Source organism: Taudactylus pleione, unplaced genomic scaffold, assembly GCF_031769625.1.
Source record: "Taudactylus pleione unplaced genomic scaffold, aTauple2 ptg000154l, whole genome shotgun sequence".
NCBI lineage: Eukaryota > Metazoa > Chordata > Amphibia > Anura > Myobatrachidae > Taudactylus > Taudactylus pleione.
This window is the reverse complement of record NW_028284556.1, coordinates 33347452-33373755: the sequence shown is the minus strand read 5'-3', so window position 1 is coordinate 33373755 and position 26304 is coordinate 33347452. Positions and strand designations below refer to the sequence as shown.

Sequence of the window (26304 nt, the reverse complement as noted above, 5' to 3'; positions counted from 1 at the left end):
GTTTTCTAGAATAGATTTATAGCGGCAGGTGCACAAATGCAGAATTTTTAAAAACTTACGTTAGGGACATAAAAATATGCTAGTACCCATTTTCATGTACCCCAAATTTGATGGGACCACTTAAAAAAACGAAAGAAATAACCTAAGTGCTCTTCTGCAACACTTCTTCAATGTCGGGAAAAAAAAACACCTGCTGCGGCTATTTAAATCCCTGACTTTCAATTAAAGGCTAAAATGAGGGTACCCATAGTGATCCCCCATGTTTTTACAACTGTAGGGGGGTCTTACAATTTTTTTAAGGAAAAATTCGTAACTTTACGCAAATCCAACTTCGGAGTTTCCCCTTTTCGTTAATTTTATATTGAATACGGGGATAAGCGGGAGCGCGCCCGATACTTTAACGCAGGTAAAAACTCCGATATGAAACGTTAACTTCGACAGTGAAGTTAACGTTTCATATTGAATACCCCTCTATGTCCAAAATTGGAGGATTGCTATCGATTCTTTTTTTAAATTTTTTTTTGATCTTCCTTAGCATGAGAGATGAAACTGGGGAAAGGCATAAACAAGCTGAAACTTCCATGGGATTGAAAATGTGTCCACATTTAAACACCCATAACTTACATTGATCAGGTGTAGATAAGCTGTTTGGGCTCATGCTCCATCCTGCTTCCGAATTCCTCCCCCATGTGTGCAAGGCAATGTTGGGAGCAATTAAGTTAACTTTTTAGTTTGCCTGATGCTTCTCCAATGATATGGCTAGCACATGCTATCTGTTCCTGGAGGTAGGAAATTGGTGCCCGGGGTAGCGCATCCACCACTTGCAGCATTTAAATGCGTGCATCACAGGCACCAATACGAGAGGTAAGCCCCTGTGCCTGACATACCGTATAAAAGAAAGAAAAAGACACAGCAGAAAAGGAAGAGCTGCATTACACATCTTTCAGGGGAACTTTTTTTAAAATTTTAATCTATCCTGTGTCTTGAAGCAGAGGCGTAGCATGTGGCCAGGGTGCCCGGAGCATGAGCGTGCTATCACACGGGACACACATACAGTACATACAGGCAGGAAGGGTCACACATACAGGCAGGGAGGGTGATAGACATAACTGGGGTACCTCTCTTACCTTAATGTGGACCCTGCAGCTTCTTCTTCGACATGCTGCTGTAGCCCAGCCCCCTGCTGGGGTCAGATGAACATGTGCTGAGCTCCACCAATCAGCGCTCAGCACAAGCTCCTCTAGTGACCAGGAGTCTCTCACTAGAGCAGGAAGGCAGGACAGAACGCTGCTGTGGACCCAGCACAGGCTGTCAGCTACTTGACAGCTGCTCCGGAGTCCGACTGCAGGGCGCCCTCTGGTAAGTAAGGCGCCTGGGGTGTAGGCAGTGGAACCGCCCTGCCTACGCCCCTGTCTAGAAGGAAAGCTATTCGCTGTAATAGCTGCCATGGAGAATTGAAATACTCCTGGAAAGAATAGGTTTACCATTAAACTGTGTTTTGGGTGATGTGGCTATTATCATGACCAGTGTTCTCCCCAGGCTGTTTTCTGCGGGCACATCACACGGCAGAAACAGCCGATCCCTGCTGTGGAACGCTGGCCTCTGAAGTGATCGGAGGCTAAAGAAGCCTTCGATCACTTCAGAGGCAAGAGTTCCCAGTGATGCACTGAGCGGGTGATGTCATGACGTGAGGAGCCTGCCCCGCGCACCTGCTGGATCTAGTTAGATCCAGTCAGAGCGAGGCAGCGGGAGTGGGAGCACAAGCGGTGAGCAAGTTAAGGTAAGTTCTGGGCTGGGACCAGAACCAGTCTGGGGCCACTGCCTAAGGAGCACTATTTGAGCCTGGGGGCACTGCATAAGGGACCAGCCTGGGGGCACTGCACAAGGGGCCAGTCTGGGAGCACTGCATAAGGGACACTATTTAAGCCTGGGGGCACTGCATAAGGGGCACTATTTAAGCCTGGGGGCACTGCATAAGGGACACTATTTAAGCCTGGGGGCACAGCATAAGGGGCCAGCCTGGGGGCACTGCATAAGGGACACTATTTAAGCCTGGGGGCACTGCATAAGGGGCCAGTCTGGGGGTACTATTTAAGCTGGGGGGCACTACATAAGGGACCAGTCTGGGGGCACTACTTCAGCCTGGGGGCACTGCATAAGGGCAAAGCAAAAGTACATGGGGCAATGCATAAAGGGGAAAACTACAGGTGGCACTGTATAAAGGGCACTGCATATAGGGATAACTACAGGGGGCACTGCATAATGGGCACTTTTGACTGAGAGCCAGTGGGGGAGCAGCCTGAGACCTGTTGGTAAGGGAGATACCACTTTTCCCAGCGCGCGCATAATTGCGAAGGCCCCCCCGGCTACTTCTTGATGCCACCCGGCTGGAAACATTTTTGGGGAGAACACGGATGACTATCCATAGAAATAATAATCTTCTTTGAACATGAGCATACTTGTGGTGTCACATATCAAAAGCTGAATGTGATGCTTTCACAAGTATAAAACAGCAGTATACATAAAAACTGCAAAGGAATATACGTATGAAGAGACTCGTGACCACAATCAGACCTTCCCTCTGAAGCCAGCATTATTATTAACTTCATGACATACCTATTTCATCTTGAACAGCTCCAGGCTATAAGACCCCATACAAGCTACCACCACAGATTCCTTGCGTAAAAATGAGACTGGACAGATATTGCTTTTCTATGCTTATTTTATTTGTTTCATCAAGAAAACTGACATTTTTAAAGCCTTGGAATGTTTTCCTTCCATGAAACGTGGACAAGGTACAGATATCTATACATTACACAGCAGAAAAGATTAAAGGGAAGCCATCACTCATGGTAAAGGGATGCTGTAAATGGAGTATACAATGTTCATATTTTATTCCCGATCCCTAATACAAATTGATTTAGCCATTACCAGCTTTCTCACTGAAATAGAGGGCAACTAAACAGACAATTTACTTGTGCAAAAATTAAAGTTCCAACACCTAGCTTGCCCTCATTAGCTATTAAATATTTAGCCACATTAAACCAAAAAATGTCTATAAAGCTATTAAACGAAAAGCCAGAAGACGATTAACATGTAGACACAGCAACATACTAAATGGCATATTCTGTTTTCACATATCAAAGATAACAATCATTTTACAATACCTTTTACATGAAAGACATAGCAGGAGACCACTGTGAAGATCTTTCAGATGCTAGAAATGTGAGAATCAACCATATACAGTCATATTTCAGGTTCTGTTTAGGTGTTTAAGTCCAAGTGTATTTTGTAAATAACTCTAAATGGGCATATATTATATATAAAAACAAATTGGGGGGAATTCAGTTGCTTTATCGCGCCTGCAGGTCCCACCAAGGTATTAAATTGTTGTGCCACTGGCACCCATTATTTCTACTCGCACTCTCCTTAGGAAGCAGGCAGAAAACAGCCTAAAGTCGGGCTTTGGGCACCTAAACTCATCACGTCCAGTAATTTGACCGTTTAGCGGTTTTACAGGGTTAATTCCTGTGCATTTGGGGGTGATATGTTCAGTAATGGGCGCCCGCGGCACAATTCAAAATCGCCCGTCAGTTTAGACGGGAGCTACAAGTGCGAGAAAACAAATTCCCTCCCATTATGTGTACAATAATGGGAATACTTCAGAGAATTGGCTATTTAGTTATTAACAGTTATTCTCTGTAGAGCACTGTGTAATGTGTGTGCTATATAAATATCAGTCATTTACGTCAAGCTCTGCCCAGGTGGATGTCATAATCTATGTATGCTTTAACATGGGGACACGCACACTAGGTTTAATTTTCTTGTCAGAGGTCAATTAACCTACAAGTATGTTTTTAGAGTGTGGGAGGAAACCTGAGCACCTGAAGGAAACCCACGCATACACAGCACGGACATACAAATTCCACACGTCTGGACCATGACTGGGAATTATACTTATAACATCTGTGCTGTGAGGCACTAATGCTAACCACTACACCATCCGTGCTCTGCAAACATTGACAGCTAAAAGCCAAATGCCAGTACAGCATACTGGGAACTGTAATTTATTCACAGTTAAGGCGTTACAATTTGCATAATCTTCGATTTTTCCTGAACGTACTTATTTCTAACTAGAAGTATATATAAAAGATGCAATAGTTTACTCTTGGTCCTTTGAAGAAACCTTCCCACTGCAATCTTACGAAATATATAAAAAAAAAGCAGAACCAAACCTAATGGACTGTTAAATGGATAATATTGAGCAGTGCAAACATCTTTTTCCAAACCGTTTAACATTTTGAATACAACTTAATTGGATGAGTACAGCAATCCGGTTACATTGAAGCCACACAAAAGGAGAATACGCCTCAGCAACCACTGTACACGTTCCACATTAATGTAATTGGACCTGCCAGTTATATTTCAATAATCACGTTTAAAGATGTAGCGATAACCTTTTCTTCCGCATATTTTATTTTAAAACAAAGTCATCCTAAAAAAAAAAAGTGTCTTCTCATAAGGAACAACTCTTGCAGGCCGGCATACGCACATATCGCTGTGCTGTTAAGGAACTCATTAACATTTCCAAGTTGTGTAATAGCAAGACACAGCAGGAACACTTCCATGAGTAACAGAAATGTATAGCTGCTACAGTACACTGTGAAACCACAGGGTAAAAAGCACAGTACAATACAAAGTTTTCTCATTTCTAATTAAAAGCTTTAAACTCGGCACAGTTGCTAGACACATAAAATAGCTCAGGTAGTACATTTCCTGAAGGCCTCAGCTTTTCCTCCCACCGTTACTAAATAATTCAGCACCGCAGGCTTTCCCAGCCATCAGAACTGTACCTTGCCAAACATATGAATATGGTTCTGTGTGCTTCTGGCTATAAAGTCAGTTCCACACGTTTTATGCTCTGCTGCATTTTAAACTCATAAGTCACGACTCTTCATCACATGAATTTGCCGATGTGTGTCTAAAACGTCAAAGATTGCGACTCCCTGAGGCTCAGTCAATGTCTAGTGGCAGTCACATTGGTTTCCCAAGTCCTACTGAGGTTTAAAAATATGGAGGTATAAAATGGAGAGAGAACTTGTCGTAGCCAAAACAAAAACACTTCCCCACAAAGAAGTATTTTAAAGGGACACTGTCTTATATAATTAAACTGAAATTTAGCATTTTTGTTCTGTATAGAACTACTTAAGAATCTTTGGCTTCACTCTTGCTAGATTACACTAGGTATCCAAAATATTTTCAACAAAAAATGGTGGCTTTGTGCCGGCTTCCATAGCCCAATTAGATTAGGTAAAAATGTTCATAGTATATTTTTCCCACATTCTACTGACTTGATCAGGAACTGGGCTAGACCATGAAATAGGTTTTGGGGAAATCTGTATTTTGTGGACAGGTTTTAAAATAAGTGGCATTAGTTAGAAGGGGAGGGGAAGACAGGTCACCTGTAACAATGATGATATTACTGATACAAATAATAAAAGCATTCAACCCATTCCAATAGTACTTTATTCCATGCAAAGTAAAAAGTCAGCGTTCTAACAGTTGTACATGGATAGGCTGCAGGAACAATAAAATGAATCATTGTGACAGGTCCAAATAGATTTAATGAATAGAAATAAGTAATATACAGCGCAAAGATTGTACAACTGAATTCAATGGTTATAAGTGTCTGCCATGATTAGCTGAAATATTATAAATCATGTCACAACGGAAATTAAACAATTTTGTTCTATTCCCCATATTCACAAAGCATCTCAATTAGAAAATGAGAAATCTGGAAACTGACACATTCACACTCAGAAAGAGATTATGCCATTTGCAATTTGGTATAAAATATCAGGCATGATTTTTAATTTTATCTAGTTTCCTCATACACTTTTGTTGTAACTATTGCCTCAGCAATTTCAAGGTGTAATTCCCTCTTAACACAACGGAACAAATTCTGTAAATGAAACCAAGATGCCTGCATTATTAAATAATCAAATGTATACAGTAATTAATAAATCTCTCTGAAACATATGCAGGCATATGGGAATATCTAGCATCATTAGCAGGTGACTAAAGGTACACTTCACCCCCCCCCCCCGTCCAATAACATGGAAGCAGCCATTTTGCAACCTAAACCAATTCCAGTGAAAATGCTGCAATCTTTTCATTCAATAGAGCAGAGGTTCCCCAACTCCGCCAATACAGTCCATGTTTTAAGTATATCCATGCTTTTGCACAGGTGACTTAATTAGCACCTCAGTCAATTTGATTTAACTTTCTGGACTCAAGCATGGATCTCCTTAAAACTTGTACAGTAATGGCAGAGTTTGGGAACCTTTGAAATGGAGATCAATGTCACTGGGTAGTTGCATTCCAAAAATGTCTGGCTGTTTATTATGTATGAGAGTGTTCACTGTGCATATTAGGGCTGATTCAAAGTTGTGCACAAGTCAACCGCAATTACACTTGCACACTGAATGTGGATTATCGCCCATATGCAGAATTGTAAGTATCTAGGCTGAATTGCCTGTAAAATGTATACACTAGACTATGGAGCACGCGAAGCGTGAAAAATATCAAAACAGTCTGCGCAATAGACTTGCGCACAATTATCCTCATTATGTGTAACAATCAGTCGGCCTAGACACATCAGGCAGTGCAAATGCCAAGTTCTTGGCAAGCTAGCACTGACAAGCAGTGGTCAGCATTCAAAGTCCTTGCAACAACTAAGGTGCAAGCAACACTGCTTTTAAACTCGCAGCTGCTTCCAGGCAAACAGGTATTGTAAAAGCAGAGTAAAACATGCTTCTGTGTCACTAACACAAGGAGGCACTTTGTAAAAGAAAACTGTTAAAACCCAAATTTATTACTACATGGTGCATAATTTATCCCTGCTGCACTTTCCAACCAACATAATGTATTCGGTTCTTTAACTGCTTTTATTTCCACAGTTTTTCATTAGCCACTTATGTGATAAGATTTGGAAATCACCGAGTTCTAGCTTCATCAAGTCAGTCTGTAGAACGCAACCTGCATGGTCAAAGCATCTGCATCAATGGCAACTAAAGCTAAATGCATTTGTTACAGAAATGGACATATTTGCTTGGGATGAACAACAATACCCCTTGGAGTTGAACTACAGTAGCTAGAGATGACTGTACATGCTGTAATCGGGATGGGTGCTAGTACATTTAGAAAATTGCACCCAATATTTGTAAAACGACCAAATTGGCCAACTCAATTGCTGCACGAATGTGGAGGTTTGGTGCAATTACACATTTCTAAAGCTCCAATACAACTGTTTTATTAAGCAATAAGATGTCCAAAAATATTTGTTACGGTTTTTGAAGTTCTAGTTATTTTTAGTGCATCACTCTTCCAAGGAATTGCAGGTAAAACGTGTGAGTGTAGTCTGTGAAATTTCAATTGGTTAATACATAATACAGAAGCAATGGTATAACCCCAGCAAAAGTTTTGAGGCACAGCGCATTTCTTTAATTTGCTCTTCACAGTGTCAGTTACCCACCCTCCTTGGCATTCACTATATACTGCTGTCACAACTGTAATAAGGCCTGCATAAAGGAGGGTTTGATAGTTAAACATATGGAGAGTTCACTGACTATAGGACTGCACCATGCTTTTGCATATTTTTTTAATGTAGAATGCACACATCTTCTTAACAGACAATGGAACAAGTAAATACAAACACTGTGCAAGATGTGTTCAGAATGAGCACTGATTCAATGATTACAGAACCAGGAACATATTGCAATGGCTCCAGGTTGTAGCACTGGAATCCGAGGCTATAACTGACAAGTGAGTGGGTGCAATATGGACTCTATTACCAGCAGCACGTCTGACGTCTGAACTCCCCTGATGCACTTCTGTACTCAGGAGCGCTTCATGGCTACTGGAAAAAAGCACTATAATTTTTAAAGCTTGTATAAGATATATGAGACTCAAAACAAGCTTTGTATATATTGATATTTTCATTATTTGTGTGGCTTTGAAACGCATATTGTAAGCCTAGCCCACTTCAGGGAACACTTTCACGACAACAGGATTATTCCCATTAAGGGTGACAAAGGTCTTACTGTACTAAATTAGCAAAAATATGGTATTGCAGAGTTATCCAAGACACATTTATTTCACAGTTAACTTATTTTAAAATTCATCGTCTTAAGATAGTCTATATGGTGAAAAACTTTAAACCTTGCAAGCTTCCTCCAATATCATTGTTATTTCAATCCACGAGATTCATTACAACTAGAGGCGCTTCTGCAGCAAGCCTACTGAATTAACATGAAGAGCTGATTTCTAGGATGTGTCTTGCAGAATATTAAGCAGCCTGTCTGGTAATGTTGTGAAGCTTCTCTTTGATAGACCCTGATTAGCTGTTAATTTGTACTTCTGTAGACTATATAATGTAAGTCAATGTTCACAGTTTGCAAACATTTGTTAGATGTTACCACGGCAAAACACCAAATTAGGTATACTAAAAATCCATTCATGCCTACTCCCAAAAAAGGGACAACACTAATAACAAGTTGGACAGATAAAGTTTGACAAATACTTTGGCTATTACAGTATATAATTTGTCTGTTTCGTACATCGCGCCCCCAGATCTTACTGCAGGTTCAGTCGATCAGGGGATGCAGTGCTATGCGGGGGGAGCTGGCATATCGGGCAGTCGGCCACCCGATCCCCGCGGGGACCGCTCGATATGTTGGACGTCGATCCCTCGTCGCGTCGCACGGTGCATATCGCACCGTGTATGGTCAGCTTTACCTTTGATATTGTAACCCATTTTCCTACATATCAGATCTATTGTTTGACACAGCCATTTTAACATATTGCAATAAAACTGCCTATAAAATTTATTTTTTTATGGTACATTTCCAAACATCACACCTATCTCACCTCTACTATGGTTATAAATGTGTCCAAACACATGGGTTACAGGGACAGCAATAACTGGCCTAAGGCTACAGTGAGGGAAGCAGTAACAAATTTAACATTTTTAGTTCCTGTGCCCCCAACAACAAAAAGAAATTATAGATCATTAAGGCCATAACAATGATGGAGCAGGAACAGATTATTAAAATTTTTAGTTCCTGTGCCCTTAACAACAAAAAAAACAAAAATTTTAGATTAAGGCCATAACAAACCCCCTTTACAAAATGTAGACGTTTGGAAGGGAATTCGATAAGATAGGTGGGTAAATTTTGGAGATTATTAATTTGGTTGCACTGTGTAATAGTGAACATGGACAGCAAAGAAAAACACATTTTCTGTTCTACGATAATTGGCACACGGTAAATTAATCTACTATAATTTTAACTGAAATGAAGTGTAATGTATACTTTTATTTATTTTTGCAGCAGGGATGATCAGATTAACATGCACAATTAAACACCTTATTTAAATCCTGTGCAGGTTACATTTTCGCCCTCACAGAACAATAAATTCAGATATTGCCAACAACATAAGAAATCCTCTTAATATCAGAATATTTACTGCATACAGCAAATATGTTTAGCTAAAGTCTATACTAAGCTAAGGGTAATTATAGAGATCAATGAGACAGATGTAAGTTTTCAGGAGGCTTTTAGATAGAGGCTGTAAATAACATGTTGTTGTTTCTCACCAGCATAAAATAGGATAACTTAGTGTGAATGCCCATAGAGCGTGGTGAGTGATACAAGGCACACATGCAGGGTCACACAGAATATTCAATAATGGAAAAATACTGTTTTCAAACATTGGGCTTGATTCAATTCAGCGTGATGCTGAATAGCCACGGGGCTTTTCAATTCAGCACGCTGTTAAATTGGAGAATCCTGGTTATCGCGACTTAACATGGGTGTTTGGTGGCGATTAAAGTGCCGGCCACACGGCTGTTAGCGCTGTGCTAAGCCGGAAAACAGCATCGCAGCTGGCACTTTTGTCTGATTTCTCAGCGCACCCTCAGGGGGGTGAGAGAAATAGAATTCCCGCTAGGCTGTTTCAGCGGGGCGCAGCGCCCTGCCCTATTTCTGAAGGGCAGAAAGCACCCTGCCCTCCAGCGCAGTGCCCCTCTGAAACAGCCTGCGGGTTCTGTCCTCCACCCGAGGCCCGCAGTGTCCCGCAGGTGGGGAAAACGGCAGAGCAGCATCCATTCACATTGACCGCAGTGCTTGGGTGCTGCCCGGCATGTCTGTAAGTGTCGGGCACGGCCCCAAGAGTGACGAAGAGGGGACGCATCAAAGACATGGCCCCTTTTCATTGGCCACGCCCCCTTTTCGGGCGGGTGCAGATGTACCCTAGCTTTAGGTCGGGGGGCCCTGCATGCCGCCGGACCTAGACTGAACACTAAGAAATCCTTTAGTCGGACTAAACAGCGCCGTGAATTGAACAGCCACAGGAGCTCCCTACCGGGGCTATGTACAGCATTGCACTGAATTGAATCGAGCCCATATACTACTTAAAAGAAAAACACTTCGTCCACCACCCCCCTTCCCCCAAAAGCACCTTATAGATGCAACTTTAAATTGTTCCAAAAAGACAACTTCCAGATTCATCTTCTACTAAGCTGCTGACTGTTTATGCAAATTAAAGAGTACTCTATTTAAATACTGTGAAGTCCTGAAATGATAGCATTGTGTTCATGAATGTGTAAGCAACTTGTGCTGAGAAAAGAATTGCTATTATATTACAACAATTGACAGCTGTATCACCAGGAGAGAAACAGAATATATATTTTAGGAAAGTAGCAACAAAACCTTCCCACTGCCTCAATTACAGATATTAATATCTATACAGAAGAATAGAGAAATTCCTTGCCAGTTACATTGTTAGAATGTATTTGAATGTCAATATGGGTTAGAATTTATGAGTTTGCTTACACTCCCTCGAGAAATAGACACATCCAAACATCTAATTAAGGTAATTTAAGTATAGCAAAGCAGCCACCATAAAAAAAGGCAACAAACAAATACAATACGGGAAATCACGTTATTGAAGGAAATAAAAAGTGAGAGCATAGACTTCTGTAACATTCTGCTTCCGTCTCCTAACCAAAAATTACTAAACAACAAATGGCCAGTTTTATCCAAATTTGTATATAGATTAAATGAGATTTAGATTAGACGTAATTTGCAGTCATTAAGTTTTTATCTACAACCTTAAAAGCAGGTTGTTTGACTGTAGGCTTATTGTTTTTAGGGGTACAGGTCGAGTCTCCCATATCCAAATATTCCGAAATACGGAATATTTTTAGCATGACTGAGATGGTGAAACCTTTGCTTTTTGGTGGCTCAATGTACACAAACTTTGTTTAAGGCACAAAATTATTAAAACTATTGTATAAAATTACCTTCAGGCTCTGTGTTTCACGACCTCCGCATGAAACAAATTAATCTCATGTATGTACACAAACTTTGTTTGAGCCACAACATTATTGAAAATATTGTATAAAATAACCTGTAGGCTGTGTGTGTAAGGTGTATATAAAACAAATGCATTCTGTGATTAGCTTTGGGGCCCATTCCCAAGATATGTCATTATGGTATGCAAATATTCCAAAATACGGAATAAGCATTTTCCCAAGCATTTTGGATATGGGAGACTGAACCTGTACATACATTGTTGTTTTCATACAGAGTCTCCCATATCCGTTATTCTAAAAACCGAAATATTCCAAACAGAATATTTCAGGGCATCTGTGACGTCACGACGTGACCAGACGTCATGACGTCACTAGTATCAGTGGCCAATGACTAGCGGCGTGGGCCACACGCCAGGCCACCCCCCGCAGCAGCCGCCGGACCCTTCTGCGTCACCCGCCGGACCCTTCCGCCTCACTCGCCGGACCCCTCGCAACATCCGCATCACCTGCCGGACCCCCAGGTGACACCTGTAGCTCCTGCAGGACCACCACAACACCCACAGCATGCACGGGTGTTGTGGACCCACCCGCAGCACGCACCGAACCTCCCATGACACTCGCAGGCCGCCGCCGCCCCCCCCCCCCTCCGGTTGTAAATATAAATACTTCCACAAAGTGTCAGGATCTCCCACATGCTAAATAACATAAAATGGAGAGAAGCAATCCGTAATGACAATCATTTTGGCTTTGCAAATTGTGCAGTGGACACAGCTAAATGCACCCGAGGTAAAGCACAAATATTTGACTTAGTGTGTGTATAAGCCAATTGATTTCCATTAATTAGCGGCGCAATGGAATCTAGTCTCTTAACCCATATTGTAAAAGGTGGTTTTCAGAGGCAATACAACAGAGTAGGCATCTCCCCAAAGAGGTTTAGAAAATGGATATCTGGATAAACATTTGAAAAAATGCATGTACAGAAGTAATGAACCACAGTGTTAATCAGAATGAAGATATTCCACACCAGTCAGTGATGTGACATGACTAGTCCTAGTAATCATAATACATAACTTTTTAGAACAAAAGGTATTAACAAATGAATGTTGTTCTCCTGAGCACAAATCAGTGTGTAATTACCACATAGCCCTGACAGAGTATGATTTAATGACCAAAATGATATTTAATAAATTATATTTATTTTGAATCGGCATACTGTACATCCAAGTACAGCATGAGTAATTTGTAGGTTGCTAAAATTATTAAAATAAAACCAACCCTTAAGAATGTGAGATCACGTTCGATCCTAGACAAACAGACTGGGGCGTTTGATCAGATTGCTCACAGATCTGATCATAATGCAAAGATACAGCAATGTTAATGGCCAGTTTAAGACACAGACTGTCAACTTCCCCGTTTGAAATCCCTGACGGATGTTAAGAGTTTTAAGATCTCTCAAGTTATGTGAATTTATATACAGGTCAATCTTTTATATAGGCTACTTTGTATTATTGCTAGTAGATAATTATAAATAAATAAAATATATATAGGGCTAGAGGTTAAACAATAAAGCTGGTTATCAGGCGGTCTTCAGCACATTACTTTCCAATTCTCACTGGTAATATATGGGCAAGGATCATACGGTTTATGAATAACTTCAGCCAGCAAGCTTAAGAAAAACAACTTCATTTTAGCTGTTATGCTCCCCAAGGAGATTGAAGCTGCCATTTTGATTAAAAGTAAAAAAAAGCAAATGATCTCTAACAAGCATACTGCATACAACAATCAATCAGCTTTCAACTGAACAAAAATAGAATACAAGTTAAAAACAGAATGGTTTAAATTACACCAGTGCACGATAATGTTTGCATTTTGACTATTGATAAATAAGTATAATACAGAATTATAAAGCTTCATCGATAGCTATGCATTGGGGGACATGATTTTCAAAAGAGTTTTCATCAATGCTTCAATGTACTGAACCACATAAAACAAAACATTACATCACAGGATGGGTTCATCTTGTCGATGGTCATTGTCGACATAGTAATTATATCAACATGACCATGTTGGCTCGTGGAACCAGACACCGTTCTAATAGCACTTAAAGCATTTTAATCGCATGGGTATTAGAACTCTAAATATGCCTGTAAGCGGCATGTTTAAATACCCATGTGGTTAAAATGCTATAAGTTGCATTAGAACCGTGTCGGGATTCATGTCGACATGTGAACGCATAACTTACATCAAACATAATTATGTTCCTAACAATCATACAGTACCTAGCAAGGCAAAACTAAATATACTATACCATAAAGATACAGTATATATACAAAGTTTAAATATTACATGCAAGCAAAACTTTCAAAACCATTTAAATTATTCAAAAGTTTCTAAAGGAGTGAGTTTAATTGTTTTGTGGTGTCCCCAGCTCCTATCTAAAGTGATTGGAGCAATTTGTTTGCTCAGCACGACCAGTACTTTGCTCAGGTTTAGCCACTTTACGCATCTAAACCCAATGCATTTGAGTGCACATGTGCGATAAGTAATAGGCGCCAATTAAGTTGTGTCCGTCGGAACAAACAATTGAATATCGTCCAGTCCTTTTGGATGGGAAATCAGGTGGAACAAAAAAAACCACTCGAGTTCCCCCCAAAGTCCTATTCCAGCAGAAGAGCAGTAGGAACGTTATTTATGAACTATAAATTTCACAAAACACAAATTTAGAAATACAGCGAGATATGACCACTCTATGGAATGGTGACAAAAGCAGAATTCTAAAATTATTATAGCGTCCAAATTCAGTATCTCTACAAAACTGCTTGTCCTGCCACAAAATTCAATTTGTGCAAAACTTTTCAACAACTTTGGTCAAAGCTACTTGAAATATATTTAAATATCATTAGTGGAACACAAAAATTGAGTAAATAACAGATGCCAGCCATACTGAAAGTAAGGGATGGATCAAACCCTGACATAAGTTTTACTTGCAAAACATGATTTGTAAAATTTCAAAAACATTCACAACTTCTTCACAAGCAGTTATGTACCACAAGAAGATGCACAAGACTGCACATGGCTGAAAAACAGTACCAAAACATGGGCTGGAGCGCACTAACCAGAACTTTAAACAATTTTAGCCTTTTTACGCAGCTAAACCCAGTCTTAGTGGGCACGACAACATCTTTTTTTTATATCATCATCCCATTTAGTTAGATGGGGGATTAGGTGCAATTAGGCGCACAAAAACAATTGAATCGCCCCTATTGGTACTTTCTATCACTTGTAACTAACTGATAAGGGGGAGTTCAACCAGAGCAAAATGTTAGTGAAATTATGACTCTTCAGGGTGCCACTATCTCTTGGAAAGAAATCTCAGATTTGTGAAGTCTCTACACCAATTATTTGTTACGGACGTGAGGATGTTGAAGATGATGAATGTCCCGGAAGGCCGTGCACATCAAAAACAAATGAAAATGTTGATGAAAAACTAGAAAATTGTTCAAATTGACTACTGACTCGAAATGGTAAACATTGACAAAGAAACTGTTAGGCAAGTTTTGCATAGAGTTCTTAACACGACAAAAGTTTGTGCAAAGATGGTTCCAAGGCTTCTCACTGCAGAGTAGAAAAAAAAAAATAGATAGTGAATTTGTAAGAATGAAGAGATGTGGGTGGATGCAGAAGCGGAGTACATAGAAGGGGAATGTATTTAATTTTGGAACAAATTCAAGTAGATTTGCATTTTTTAGACAAAGTTATCAACTGTGATAAAGCATGGATCTTCCAGTATGATCCTGAGACAAAGCACCAGCGCATGCACTGAAAAACGCCATCGCCGAGAATGAACAGAGACGTTATTTTAAGACTGGGTACCAGTAGGCACAACAGTGAATCAACATTACTATAGAAAATGTTCTAGCAACTTTGCGGGAAAGATTCAGAAGAAAGAGCTCAGAGATGTGGAAAAATGGTTTCATCCTCCATCAGGACAACGCACCAGCCCACACAGCTGTCTCTGAGGAGCAGTTTTTGGCCGAGAAACATACTGCAGTACTAGAACACCCACCATACTGGCCAGACCTAGCTCAGTGACACGTTGCTCTTTTCCATAAAGTCAAATCTGTACTCAATGGAATCCGTTTTGCATCAGTTACTGAGGAAGAAAAGAAGATAAGAAGAAAACAACGGAGTTCTTGAGAAAGCTGACACATAATGAGCTACAGCACTACTTTGACCAATGGAAAATAAGAATGCAGCGGTGTGTGGATGCAGAAGGAAAGTACATAGAAGGGGAACTGAATTTATATGTACTTAATATAATTAAACAAATGATAGCATCAGTCTCGTTATTTAATAGCCACACCTCATACATCATCTCAGCATGTCCAGGCCTAAGTACTTCATAGCTGTCCAATCTGCTCTCAGCATCTCTGGGCAGACATACATTAAACAGATACAACAAATGTGGAAGTCACCAGTCAAAAGCCAATATATTGGGTGTAGAAAAATGGTGCATAGCTGCATACCAAGAAACGAAAACCACCACAATGAATCCTTATGCCTGTTTGTCCACAGGATGATAATGCAAAAGTCAAACTTCCAAAGTATTATTTGGCTTTAAGAACGTAGACTTCAGGAGACCATTTACTAAACTTAAGCCCCGTACACACTAGACGATAATTTGAACAATTTGGCCGATTCAGAAGCATTGGAGCAACAAATCGTCAAGTGTATGCGTGTTCCCGTGGCGTCATCCGTTGCATCTTCAGGTCTTCCCTACATGAAGTTCAATCTGACATTTTCGTTAATGATTCCCCGCAAATAGTGCAGTGTGTATGCACTACCGGACAACAAGGCGATATATCAGTTAACTATCTAACCACCAAATGATGCACAATATCTCGTTTGGTAGATTGCAGAGTTTGCATGCACTAAATCATTTGTCCGAGAGTTCAAGGGAAATCTTGATGACTATCGCATAGTTTGCTAGTCGTCTAGTGTATACCCAGCATCAGGGGTCAATTTGAATTACATGCAAGTTGCCATTGAGAGTTAGCCGCACTTACTCACGCGGGCGAGTTAATTGAATCGACCCCTAAACATTTACATTATCATTTCCTACGTAAAGCCTGTGGTAGAAATAAGCACAGACAGACTCAGAACTTTTCCAACTACGATTCCAACAATGACTCGCTCTTTAAGGGAAGAATTCATTTAGCCTCAACGTACTAATTTCCCATGATACAGTGCCCGGGGCTATTCAATTACAGCCTGCGGCAATCACTTAACATGGATTTCACCTCTTCCTGAGGCTCGAATAGAAAACCGCATTAAGTAGGGCTTTCTACCCTTATTGCGCCAGCTGCGAACACGATAACCTATAGCTCTGGGAACTTATTCTGGAATCTATGGGTAATGCGAAGTGTTTTAGAGGCAGATTTATAGCGCAAGGAAAAGGGATTTTAATTGAATAGCTTTGGGAGTAAAAGTCCGAGGCTATTAACCCTTTTTCCTGTGCTGTAAATTAACTAGGCCAATTGTAACCATCCCATAGGGTCCTAATGTATTGCACTTATAATTAAACACAATGTTAATCTCTAATGTAGAAGTGCAATGTATACCAGTTTGAAAATGGAACTGCAGGAAAAAAAAAAAATACATAATCCTGTTGATCATCATATCATAACTGCAGGTCCAAGAGCAATGCTCTCTATATTCAATGTCAAACCTTTTGTTAATATAAAATGTTGCCTAAAAGTTGTGCCCTTTCTGCTTAATACATGGTCTTGTTAAATTAAATAGAAACATCTGTTTATTTTAATTAATCTTTGGGAGCGTGTCATTTATGTATATGCAAAATAAGTCACAGATAGTGATTATTGCTGGAATTTTTTCCCCAATTCTCACATCGGTCAAAAAAAACCAAATCAACAAAAAAAACCATCCTATACAGATCCATTATACATTTATACTATTTTTGTTAAAATGACAAAAATTCATGCAATATCTTAAAGCCATTTCATGGAAAGCTATTCAGCATCTTTATATGACGTTTTCATGTTAAGTCAGCAGTAAAGCTCTAGATTCTCGATCATTAAAAGGTTGCAATAAAGCACAAATAAACCCCATAACCGATTGTTTTGATTATATTACTGTGACAAAAATTAGAAAAAAAACAAATTATTAAATACAGTAAATGCGACATCCAAAATTCTCCGACATAAGCCCACATACATGCATAAATGGATATGTACACATACACTTTGTAATTTTCAAAAGGTTAGTTCAAATAATTGCTTTCCATAAACAGATGCTCGAGGGACATTACCCTCCAGTCATCAGCAACGGTTACAGCTTCATGACGCATGCACTGTGACCCATCTGATTTGGGTGGCAAGCTGCGATGAGTGACTATAAAGAGGCAGTGCCTTCCCTAAAACAATATGCCTGTCTTAACAAAGCATGGAGAAACAAAAAAGGTAGAAGCAGCTTTTCAGCTCCAGTGCCCTAATGTCACCATTTGTCACGCAGCTTTTCCTTACAGCTTCCAGGACTGGGGTTAACTCTCTCACTCCCCTCCCCTGCTGTATGCACAAGCTACTCTCTGGAACTGTTGCAGATTTCAAATGTGCCTGGCCTGACAATGGTGCTGCTGCGCATTGTTATGCAACTCACTGTCTGGGAGGGCAGCTTGTAGCCACTTTATTCTGCAAGTGCCAGGTGCGTGTTTAGTCAATGTCACGGCACGCTAATGCAACCTAGAGCACAGCCACTCTCCTCTGCTGGGATTTAGTTGCTGAGTTATATCATGTCCAGGATGATGTCTTGGAACAATCTGCCAATGATGCCTGCTTAGGTGTAAAGTGTGCCTGGTGCTGGGAACTGGTACTTAGATTATGCAAGTCTCCAGAATATCCTGCAATGGAGCTCAGTGCCAAGCACTACTGGATCTAAAATCATGCTACCAGGAAGATACACCAGAGGAGATGGTGACTTACAATCTCATAAGGAAAAATCTGGAAACAGAGTTCTATTAGGTCAATGACAACCCTTTAACAGTAAGAGCTGCCTGCTGAATGGAGAAAGAAAAAAAAAACCACAAGTTGGATTTCAACTGAGTACAAGCCTCTTGGAAAGCTGTTCTCATGCTGTGGGGTTCAATATTGAAAGTATCATCTTTTTCCTGCCGCCTGGATTCATTGGATTAATAACAGACACAGCATCCGTGAATTTTGTTACTCCTTGCCATTCATTATTTAGGGGGATCAGGAGAGGGTTAGTACATGTACACATGTGTGGTACAGCTCTGCTGGAAGATAAAAGCTTGGCTTTCCATTGTGTGGAGGACACAGAAGCATGCCTGATGCCACTGTACTCCTGATGCAGAGTAGGGTAAGAAGCAATTCTTATTCATAATCCAAATCACATTTTAAATGCATGCATGCTGAAAATAAACGGAATCCCTTAACTAACTGCCAGTGCAAAGGAAAAAACAAAGCCACAACACACACACTCCGGCACCTATTCAGTACACTGAACTACAGTACCCTCAGCAATGGAGACAAAGAACTGTACACAGCTTACACCTCCCACTAGGAATCTTTATTATCGCTAGCCAGTTTTAATTATTCATCACGAAAGGCACAATGGACACTTAAGATGAAACTGGTCATGGGTGCGACACACAGTAAACATATTGCATTTGTTAATTGTAATGAGATAGGATGTTTTAGTTAATCCACTGAAGAGGCTATATAAAATGGAGATTTCTAACAGAACAATGGCTACATATGTTGTCTGAGATCATCTGAATTGCTACACGGATGCTGTCAAGAGATTGCCACACGAAAGTAAAACTGTATTAAATGAATGTGGCTGATGGTATTTTAGCACTGTAAAATCAATTTTCTGCTTAATAGACCAATTTAAATGTGTTCTAACAATACAGCAGGAAAAAAAAAGCTTTCACTTGTAGAAATGCATGTTTATGTGGTTGTAATACCCTATAGGGAATATACATAAAATGAAATGGAGTATGTAGATTTTAACCCTTTTTTTTCTTCAAGTATGACAAAAAATCTAAAATCAGCCAAATCTGCATCTTAATTGTAGAAAGAAAATAATGGTAATTAGATAAAACAATAGTAACGTACTGATGTGACGTGGCACAGCAAGTGATTAGAAATAATAGCATTCTTCCTTCATGAAGGGGCCCTCCCACCCCCGATATAAAGCAATGCTCTCCCGAACTGAAGGGGGTTAACTGGCAATTCAATTGCAAGTGTACAAATGGATTATAGAGCACTCAATTTATCAGTATGTCAATAGACATGTCCACTACAATGGATATGAAGATACATTAAAGATAAATACACAATGGTTGGCTGGTTGCAAGCATCTAGCTTACACAGGAGTACTCTCTCATTGTTTAACAACATGCTATTTGCCTGACAATGAACTGCAATGCCCTTATTAACCATTGCTATATGGGCTTTAAGGTACCCATCAACAATTCAGCTTAGCTACACAAATTTTGCTTTAGAAAAACAGGGACATGTTAGGCTATGATTGGAGAGTTCCATGCTTGGCTTATAAGCTTTGTGTTGAGAAAGAGCTGACACTCTAAGTGAGACTTTGCCATTTCTAGCTCTTGAAACTTCCCTGCATGCCAGTATGTTAGCTAAACAGTGTGCTGTGGAGAAGCATTATAAAAAGTACCATTTTATTTTCCTCCTTCTGACCCATTTCTTCTAGATAGTCTTCGGAGGATTGCTGAAGACATTTCTGAGAAACATGGTCACGTCTGCTCTAACGGCAGCAGCAGCGGAAGTGAAGAAGCAAGAGGAGAAAGAAGAGAAAGAGGAGTCCATTTTAGCCATGTTGGGAATTATAGGGACTGTGCTGAACCTGTTTGTCATCGTGTTTGTGTACATCTATACCACCCTCTGACGGTCTTGCTCTACGCTGGGTGCGTAACAAGTGAGGGTGAAACCTCAGTGATTATATAACAAATGGCAGGGGAGAAGAAGAAACGTCAAGGAGGCTCCTCAGACCATCCAATACATTCCAGTGCTAAGTGCCTAGTTGGACCATGGGCAATGGAGCGCATTTGCCAATGTAGATAGGAGTATGAAACGAACATGGGCAGGAATCACTCACATGCAGAGGTGCAACTGTGCATCACTTTTAATAAAGTCCTGGAGTGCTGTGTTACTGCCATAATATCCAAGATACAGGAAATAATATTTCTACAGTCGTGTCCATCTTATGGCATCTCACTCACTCAACCAGGAGTAGACAAAAAAAAACCTTCAAACTCTTCTTAAACTCCATAGAAGACTTTCCTACTAAATGCTTCCATACAGGTACATCAGCGAATGGATTATAACACATTTCAATACATTGTCCCCCAAAATATATTTTTTAAAGCACCTTACTAAACATGTCACCTTAAAAAAAAAAAAACACAACAACTTTGCTCTAACAATTACTGTGATTTACAAGGCATAAAATAATAAAATGTTTTAATGAAGTCATTCATGCTTGGGCAAAGGAATGTTAGGGATAGACAGGGAATGTCTAGCCATTAACAGTTAGGATGGTTATACGGAGTACTACATAAGATAAGGTGATCAGTTTAATGTGGAAAATTGTGGCAGTGTGGGGGTTGTTAACAACTGTAATTTACGATTTTAACTATAGAAGAAAAACAACAATTAGGGGCACGGAAACAAGAGAATGAAAAGAACACAGATCTCTGCTTCCTGTACATTTGTAAATTGTGCTTGATGATTAACAATCCCCCTCATTCATACATCAACTATTTCACCATTCTCCAGTGTTACATGTAGGTCTAACACTTAAGGGAACACAATCATTTAAATGAAAGTTAAGTACCAATTACAACAAAGCACCAGTTTCACCCAGGGATCATTGTAAATGGTTTGTATGAATATTGCTACATCTTATATTACATTTAATGACCATATGTTTAACACACAGAATAAGCTTGGAAGCTCGTTCTAGGTGTGTTACATTGTCTGCGCAGCTAAGTCTGCTGCTCTGTATGCCCTGTTGTCATTTAAGGGTGTATTGTATAAACCGTATTTATACATGTGACTATACAGTGACTCAGTACTAACTTTATTCCATTTCTTGTTAGCAAAAATGGTGCTTTACATTTTCCACCTATGGGACACACATACGCTTTAGTGACATTGGTAAAGGTGTTTTGCCATGTGTGTAGTCAAGTGACTGGGCTTCCATTGGTTTGGTTATTCAAATTTCCTATATAGTGCACTCCATACACCTAAGACAAGCCATGAATATAAATATTAATATATGACTTTGGTTAATGCCACACCAGGTCAGAGAATTCAGGTTTTTATTGGAAACTATATACAAAGCCACTTGTTGGTGGGGTATGAGGGCGTGACCATTAATGTGCATTGCTCTCCAATTATTTAAGGTCTTCTGCACATTAGTTAGATATGCCACAGAATGCAGAGACTATACTCATTTATATGTGGCAACTGCTGTAATAGAAGCAAAAATAAAAAAAGCTGCCAAACAGGTAAAAGCGATTTTTTTTTTTTATTATAATTCACAGAAAATGTATGTAATGGTTTCATTATGTGTCAGTTATTGACAAAAACAATGTACCACAGAGGGCATAACATCTGTTGGCACACAATGTAAATAAATCAATAAGTAAAAAGCCAGATATCACATGAATCAAAAACACAAGTGCCCTAACAAAAAACAATGTGAGCAGTAAATGAAGTCCAAAATTCATGATATTTTATAAATTCAGAAGGTAAAAATCTACCGATACCCCTCAGGTTTATTCAAATAAATTACATGAGGTATGCTATGCCGACATCTCTATTTTTCATTTTGTCTTTTATAACCAATAAAATTATTAATTAAATTTTTTGATCAAATTATGAAGTGTAATCATTATAATGAACACTAAGTGCCCAAATGCTCACTTTGCATAAAGCAATAAAGTTCTAAATCTAGAAAGAAGTGTTAACATTGCTTATTGATCTTGCCAAGTGATGGGAACAGACGCTTACTAACAAAATAGCATTGATTAAATCAAAAGGACAAAGCTGTTTTGACACATGACCTGTCAGAATACATACAAGAATTATTAGTCATTTTGTTAAAAAAATTAAAAGGAAAATGCATCTTTGGACAATAGATTGCAGTATGCCAATATTTAAGTGCTCAATCAGGGATGTGCTAGAAAGAAGTACTGATTAAAAGTTTATTTGAGATGGGTCTATTTACTTATGTTTTTCCACATTGGTGATTTCCAATTTTGGGAAGGAAATGATCCCATTGTGTATTGGTGACATAAATAATTGTCAATTTCAAAAGTTAAACCACAATTCATATTGAAGTCAGTGTCCCTGACATCCATTCTGGGCACACATAACATGTTACTTACAATGCATACTCACTGTATTCTGCAAATACCAGTCATCATATCCCATGAAAATGTATATATATGGCAGAGAACAGCGAAAACACACTAACATTCCAAAGACCACAGTATAAGCGAATACATGAATTATGTCAGTGCTCAGCATTAATTGGCAACAAAGGAAGTTGAACAATTTGCATATTGTTGCAGCAGCCAGCTTTGACTCTTTCTGGGAACAAGGCATGGAAGGGTCTGTTATAGATCAGCATATTAGCCAACATTATAAAGTAATTTCCTGGGAGAGACTGCTGCTGGATAGGTGCATTTCACATTCCATGGACGGATATCAATTGCTTTGCGCTGCCGTAGCTCCTGTCTCAAGTCACCAGGAGCTATTAAATTATTTGTGGCGATGGGAGAGAGTCATCGGTGACCATTATTTATTGCTTGCATCCACTTCCGCCTGAAGTGAGGCATTAGGGCAGCGCGCACAGTAGCATGCAAGGGAAAAGTCGCTTAGCATGGTGAATCCCAATGCAGTTGGGTGCGACATGCGCGATAAGTAACGGGCACCCACGCCCAGCGGCACAAATAATTGAATATTTTTCGTCACATTAGACAGGAGCTGCGGGCGTGAGAAAACAATTTAATTCACCCATATGTGAATGTGAGAAGCTTTCGGAGCATCACTTTGCATGCTTACATATCGTAACTTCATCTGATAATTATAACTTTAAATACCCATTTTCAATAAAATACAAATTTGTGTTATCCAGTTGATACCCTTTGAAAAACATAAATCAGGTAAGTATGCATTGCTACAAGTCACACTTCTTATCGTCTGCACAGCCATCACTGTCTCATGCCCACTCCACTGAGGCCATTGGAAAATGCCAGTGAAACTCTTTAAAAAGGAAAAAGATATACTTCAACATTCAAAAGACCCAAACAGCTAGTAAAGAGAAGATTCATTTAGGATAGCAGACTTAGGATACAGGTTACAAATCTCCTTAAAAGCTGTTATTGTTCCCTACAACAGATAAACAGAACAAAAAAAAAAAGGATCAACTTATTTAAAAATCTTTGTAATAAAAGTAACCCGGTCTTTGGATGTAATGGATTTTCCATAGGTCTATATGCACAGAAGACAATAATAAGTCCACAAAGAACCCATATACCAGATAACATCGGTTTTAAAACTATACTCATTTTACGAAAGCTTATTTCAGAAAAGGCAAAATGAGTATATAGTATTCTGCTGGTAAAATTTTTTTTTTTAAATGCTGGTACACTTAACCAATAAGGCATTTGCTTTCATTCGTCTAACTTACACTTGACCAATCAATGCTTACTTCTTACTGGTAGATGTGTCTTGAGCTTTGCAATCTAATGTTCAAAGTAATAGAGATGGTGCAGGCGGTTTTAGTTTTTAATCTACTTCCTACAAGCCATGGATCCATGAACACTGATAGGCTGCTGTCAACAGTGTCAACAAAAGTGGAGTGCACTACTTGGCTTATTGCTACAATGATTTTTAAAAATATAACTCCTTTTTAACAGATGGAAATGAGCAATGCCTAGGAATGCCGACAAAAAATGAAAAATGTATTGTTTATGATCTTAATAAAATAATCATTTAAAGTCAACTCAGATTAGCGTTTCTGTTAACACTTGAGAGATGGAAGCTTTATAGAGCTGCACAATACATGTCAGGTGCATATGAGAATTTTACAGTTAAGTTCATGCAAAGGTGATTTTTTTTTAAGAAATAACATAAGCTGAAGAATTAATGTTGTTCTACATCCTGTTGATTAACTACAGTAAATGGTACTTAACACCTATTAAGGAGTGGCAGACAATGACACAAATCTAAAAGGCATTGATCTCTTTAAATTATTTCATGAGCCATAACCTTAAACTGCATGTGTTTTAGTGTCAAACTCGAATAAGATTCACTATTTTTTTGGGTCATGCCCATTAAGTGTCTCAAAGTCACGGATACAGCCCTCACTTGGATAATGTCCACATCATCAAGACACACACAAGTACAGATGCACCCAGGTTCATGGTTGCTGCTCGCAGCACGCTACGCCATGGCACGTCCCCGTTCGCGGGAATGCGTCTCCATTGGGTTGAATGGAGACACTACTGCGCGTCCCCGATTGCGGCAGGGCGTCTCATGCCACGCATAGCGTGATTTGCTGCGCTATGAGCAACAATGAAACTGGGCAGATCTGTAGGTCATAAAATAAAATATATTTAGAAAAATTTTAAATAAAAGTCAAAATAAAGTAGCTCTTGATATATTAGTTACTTTTGATAAAAGACACAGAAAATAACCCTCAAATGACTCAAGTAATAGATCAGGCTTATAAACAATACTGCCATAAGAGCAACATTATCTAATAATGTTGACATTACAAATAACAGCTACCTGAAAAGAATATTGCAAGCAAATTTTTTTTAAACATTTTCATTTCTTTTTGCATTCAACAGAATCTATGCCTAGATGAGGAATACTGTTCCTGATATCATAACTTAACTGTTAATGATCCCCCAGAGGTCCAATAATATGTATAGGGATAAAATCAATTACTGCACACAGTGTTCAAGCTATTTTCAATTCTCTGGTCTTCAATATTCTTATACACTAAGAAATCCAGGGTCAGCAAATCATCAACTACTAGGCTATACTGAATCTAATACTGCTGCCACTGAAGGAAAACCTGTAGAGTTTGAAAAATTGTACAGTATGTATAACCTCTATTTTTGTGTTTTCACAACTTACACCAGATTTCAGCATTTTTGAGTACTAATGTCCAAAAAAACAATCCAAATTTTTTTGTAAATAAGCGCACCTAGGAATAAGTTACTCCCGATGCAGTGACTTGTGGAAAAATAAAAATCAACCCTGAAGAGAAAAACACCATAAGATACTAAAGCACCACTAAATCTAGAATGCAAATCACTTTCCGGAAAAAAAACAAAAGATTGGCTAATGTCACTCTCAAATATTGTATGTGGGAACGTTTCCTGATCTACTTCGTACAAAATATATCTGAGATAACAAGGGGGTTGTTTTGGGAAATTTTTATTACACAATGAATGACAATTGAATGAGCTCACTAAGCTTACAAACAGCATACAATATACTCCATACAATTTACAAAAAAACATTATTAAAATATGAGATATGTTAAGAACTTACCCTTGTTATCTCTATTTCTACGAAGTCCATAGGGTTCCACAGAATACCTTGGGGTATAGGTGATGACGTCAGGCACGGACACCACAGAGTTAAATTTTCAGCCCTCCCAGGATGCACCAGGGTCCCTCTCCTATACCCCACCCCCAAGCCAAGGCAATTCAGTTTGGTAACAAGCCACAGGCCGAAGGAGGAGAACAAAGAGAGAGAAGAAAGTCTGGAACACACAAGAATCACATTCTCACCAGAAGGAGACGGAGAAAAAGGTGACCAGATCAAAGCCCATCTGCAGTA

General features: G+C 39.3%; 1 protein-coding gene and 1 long non-coding RNA gene across 12 annotated transcripts in view; one reads left to right on the top strand and one right to left on the bottom strand.

Annotated features, from left to right (window-relative positions):
* BIRC6 (baculoviral IAP repeat containing 6) overlaps positions 1-26304 on the bottom strand; it is a 403615-nt gene that overhangs the window by 52671 nt on the left and 324640 nt on the right. The window lies entirely within an intron of this gene.
* On the top strand, positions 17895-24451 carry LOC148522159 (uncharacterized). Its single transcript, XR_015878790.1, has 2 exons — positions 17895-18766; positions 20129-24451. It is a non-coding gene; the product is annotated as an uncharacterized LOC148522159 (long non-coding RNA).